This window comes from Phoxinus phoxinus, assembly GCF_949152265.1.
Source record: "Phoxinus phoxinus genome assembly, chromosome: 3".
NCBI classification, from domain to species: Eukaryota; Metazoa; Chordata; class Actinopteri; order Cypriniformes; family Leuciscidae; genus Phoxinus; species Phoxinus phoxinus.
The window spans coordinates 7,766,473-7,771,520 of NC_136878.1; the positions used below are offsets into that span (position 1 = coordinate 7,766,473).

Consider the following 5,048-nt stretch of genomic DNA (forward strand, 5'->3'; position numbering starts at 1 on the left):
ATTATGTGTTGTGAGTTCGGCTGAATCCAAAATCGCCCCCTTTACCCTCAAATAGGGAACGGACATTATTAGGGAACGGCCATTTGCAGTGGTGTCCGAAGCCAAAGTGGACGTTATCAAGTGCACACATTCAATCCGATGAATGATATCAAGCCGATGTTTTCATTTACTCATTTGAGTGAACTGCATTAGTGGACAAACGTAGGAAATATTGATTGAGGGTTTAGGGGGCGATTTCGGATTCAGCCATAGTGAGCATCGACGCTCCCTAGTTTTCAGGGTGCATTGTGGGACTTTTTAGAGAGCAAACGTTTCAGTGCACTGGTAGGATTTTGCAATTGAGACAGCCCTTAAAACATCCGTCTCTTTGATCAGTGCCCTAACTAGTGAACTAGGGAGCGGATTGAGACGCACCCCATGTAAACCCATTAAACGAATACAGAGAAGGATGTTTCACACAGAGAAAATCCCTGACACAGATGTAGGCTACTGGTGATAAATCTATTTAAAACCGCAGTCCCACCACGCAATTGACTTTACAAATAACTTTTCTGCACCATTTTTACAGTGATAGTTGACATTATGCCACAAATGCTGCAATTCAACATGCAAATTCATGGATTTCCATTTTAAACCACCTAAAATGTCTCAAGCATTTCTTTCTTCTAAACATTTGCGCTCCCTTTTGTAACTGATGTTTGTCAAGGCCTAATCTGAGGAATCTAACTCATTGTGAAAGTGAAAGTATAAATTCACTGCTAGAAAGATACGGTCGCTCACGCATCATTGTCAAGTTTCAGTCGTAATTTAAAAGATGACTTGTGGAGGGGATCTTTGTTGTGACATCTTATGAGCATAAAAAGAAAATATATTTTGGTTTACATTGCATCAAAATGGGTCTCTGGTCCCTGAAAGCTGCCATATTTGGTTTTATGCTTAACTTAGTTTAGATTAGATTAGACTTTCTTTTAGAAAAAGAATAAGCACTGTTTAAGTTTCTTTAAAGAACTCCAAGATACAGACAGAAATGTCACAAATGGTATAACCACTCCATATATCTGTCTTATTTTGCGACTCGGAAGTAAGCTGAGCTTCTCGGCTTCCCGGCCAATCCGTCTCTACAGCACGACTTCACTATCCAGCTAGATTCAACTGTAATCACCCCATCAAGGTCAGTCAGAAACCTTGGAGTAACATTTGATGAGCATCTGACCTTCACAGACCACATCACAAAGACAGCTCAATCATGCAGGTTTGCACTGCACAACATCAGGAAGATCAGGCCCTTCCTAACTGAGCAACACAACTTCTCGCCCAGGCCTTGGTTATCTCTAGGCTTGATTACTGCAATGCTCTTCTGGCTGGTCTTCCATCATGTGCAACTAAACCTCTACAAATGATCCAGAATGCTGCAGCCCGTCTTGTCTTCAACAAGCCCAAAAGGGCCCACGTCACTCCTCTGTTCATCTCTCTGCACTGGCTACCACTCGCTGCTCGCATCAAGTTCAAGGCATTGACGCTTGCTTACAGATCGACCACAGGCTCACCTCCCTCCTACTTTCACTCGCTCCTACGAGTCTACATCCCTACCAGAAGCCTGCGATCGGTCAATGAGCGACAGCTCGTGGTACCATCACGGAGAGACACAAAATCACTCTCCAGAACATTCTCATTCACGGTTCCTTGCTGGTGGAATGATCTCCCTACCCTCGTCCGGAATGCAGAATCCCTGACCACATTCAAAAGACAACTGAAAACTCATCTCTTCCGTGAGCACTTGACATAAAAATAATAATAAAAAAAAACTTTTCCTTTAATCCTCCCTTGTTTGGCTTATGCTACTCTGAGCAATGCCTGAACTTTGTATTTTGAGCACTTCTTGCGTTATTTTTGTCTCTTCACGATGACTCGCTTGCTGTAGTCCTCAGTTGTAAGTCGCTTTGGATAAAAGCGTCTGCTAAATGACTAAATGTAAATGTAAGCTATTTTCTACGAATGTTCGACCAGAAGAAAATTAGAATGCCGTTAATGGTAAAATAATTTGCCCTACAATCCAGTGTGTTTATGATTACGGTAATAAATTGAAATAATATGAAATTTGCAATATAAAGCAGCATAACAAACAGTTTAACTGGAAACGAATGAGACCAGAAGCCTTGACACATTCAAGTAACAAATGGCCGCACCCGCTCTTAAAATAATGTGGATATTTACCTCCAAATACTGGTGTACTGTTCAGTAAACAGTTTTCAAAAATTGCCAACGGCCAAAATAAAGAAATCATTTGGGGATACATGCCTACTATTAAACAATTAATCATCCTGATTATTCCAAAAGAAAAGAAAAAAAACATCTGCACTGAAATTAGAAAATTAACAAGCTCAAGTTTTTCATGGCCGCATATGACAGTTTGATTAATGACGGTCACTTGAGACTATAGTATTATCGCACTGCAGACTTAGCAATAAGATTGAGTCGACCACCTGCTTCCCGCTTGTGCAATTAACATTCGGAGAATTTAACACATGGCTATGAGAATTTGTAACAATACTGTTGTATTGACAATACTGTATGTATGAAGATACATTACTATAACATTTTTCATGTAAAATAGAGTAACAATATTTTTTACTCAAAATAAAAAATATTGAAAAGTGCAAAAATAAATAATAAATAACAATTTATTGTATTGAATTATGATGCAAAACAATATAGATGAAGTACCAATAACAAAAATATTTTGTTAAATAGTGAAAATATTTTTTACAACAAAAAAAATATTATAAATAATTCATTGTATTGAAGTATAATGCAAAACAATAAAGAGTAACAATAATATAAATACTTTCATGTAGAATATATATTTTTTTACTTAAAGTACAAAATATTGAATAAATATATTATATATTAAATATATATATATATTATAAATAAATATGGTTGGAAAAGTTACCATGAGAACATTATGATAAAGAAGTGATAAAATCTTTCATAAATTGATAAGTGCATTTGACAAATAATATGGACTAGCAATAAGTTTTTTTTTTTTTTTACGTCGTATGGTTGATGAAGTTCTGCAACTCATCCAGAAAGACTACAGAGATCTTAAGAACAGCAACGCCCCACTGTTTTCTTTCATATGTGTTTGTAGGCGAGAAGACAGGCTTCTCTGTCCCGTTTGTGCATGGACCTATTGCACGCACAACACAGGCATTGGTACGCTTTAACTCAACGTGGATTTTGCCAGGTATGGGATTCCAGGTATGATTTAGGTCACTTTGGTGTTGACGGATCAGCTTAACTGCCTCTTGCATGTAGTGAAGTCCGCATTGAGCTCTGTGCCTTTTCTCTTCAGTGGTCAAGTTCTTCAAGTCAAGTTCTGAAATTGGTTCCGGCCATGGTCCAGTGTTATTTCCATTTGCTGAGAGCTGAAGAGAAAAAGAGAGAGAGAGATGGTTTTAAATAGTTAAAAAAGCCTTTGACCTATCATCAACAAACTCTGCTATGTCCTGTTAAACTATCTTATGGTAACACTTTACAATAACACTTTACATTAGTTAACATGAACTAATAATAAACTGCACGTTTACAGCATTTATTAATCTTTGTTAATGTCAATTTGAACATTTACTAATACATAATTAAAATCAGAAGTTGTATTTGTTAACATTAGTTAATGCACTGTGAAGTAACATGAACAAACAATGAACTTTTTATTAACTAACATTAACAAATACAGTAACAAATGTATTGCTCGTTAGTTAATACATTAACTAATGTTAACCTTATTGTAAAATGTTACCCATCTTATGAAATGAAATGTCATGTCATGTAATGATCGATAAATAATTCTGAACTCCAGAAGGAAATCTCTCAGAATCTTTCGGACAGCTACTGTACATATATGTTGGTGTTCATCATCATCATCATCATCATCATCATAGTAGATGGAATGTAAATACATAACGTGTTATAAAAATACATGTCTTATCACTTAAATATGTTATCACTAATCACATAAAAATGTCTGATCACTTTAAAAATTCTTACAGAGTATCTAAATCCATATGGTTGTAATTCAACAGTCATGTTATACTGTAAAGAATGAGTTTTCAAAGTTGTAAAAAAAAAAAAAAAAAGTTTTTTTTTTTGATACCAAAAAAATGGAGGTAAAATGGTTTCAAAGTAAATCCTACACCAATTTGTTTTCAGTGTAGCTGAATAATACTAAATAGAAAAATGCACGTGTAAAACATAACAGTGGCACCATAAAGCTTAAAATGAATGTCACTGCATTAGAAGATTCCCGAATATGAAACCCAAGTTGCAATCTCTGCTAGGACACTGGGAGAACTTCATACATATCCAGTAAAAATTGGTAAAAGTTCACTGAGCAAAAATTTTGCATCATTCAGACATTGTAAAGTGTGGCATAAATGCAGTGTTCTAATGTAATGTGTCTCTTGAGCAAACTCATCAGTATTTCGATCTAATTTTTTCATTAAATACAGGAAAAGATTGATACTTACAAATTGGTTCAATGTATTTTCCATTATTGGCTTGGTGTAGTTTATGCGCCTATTAACATTACACCCATCTGTCATCACAAGAACCGTCGTTAAAATACACCAAATCAGAAGTCCTAAAAAGAAAAGTTCATTGGTTAATGTCACTGGTTCATTGGTTAACTGTCATGTAAGTAAACTAGTTCTTACAAAATAATTACAGATTTAACTGACCTGTTTTTGACTCCATGATGAAAATCCACAGTATTCACAGTAACTCTCAGTGCTAGAGCAAACTCTCAGAGTATGATACGTTTTCAATGTCAAATCTGTCAACTGTCCATCTTTTATAGGCCTGTGACTGCTTAGTCACAAAAAAGGAAATGTGTATAAGGATATCACACACACACATCTAACTCACACTTTCATTAAAACCCAAGACGTAAAAATTCTTATCTTCTGTATGATTATGCTTGTCATGCAGGGGATGTTTCCCTGAGTTCTAATGAACATGTGATACACGCTTAAGTGGCTGTAGGTAAA

The 5,048-nt window shown here is 35.8% G+C and overlaps 1 long non-coding RNA gene across 1 annotated transcript; it reads right to left on the minus strand.

Moving 5' to 3' along the window:
• Positions 1-3,019: 3,019 nt before the first annotated feature.
• Positions 3,020-4,812, minus strand: LOC306996034. Its single transcript, XR_013796984.1, has 3 exons — positions 4,740-4,812; positions 4,530-4,642; positions 3,020-3,428 (listed from the first exon to the last, which is right to left on the minus strand). It is a non-coding gene; the product is annotated as an uncharacterized lncRNA (long non-coding RNA).
• Positions 4,813-5,048: the final 236 nt, after the last annotated feature.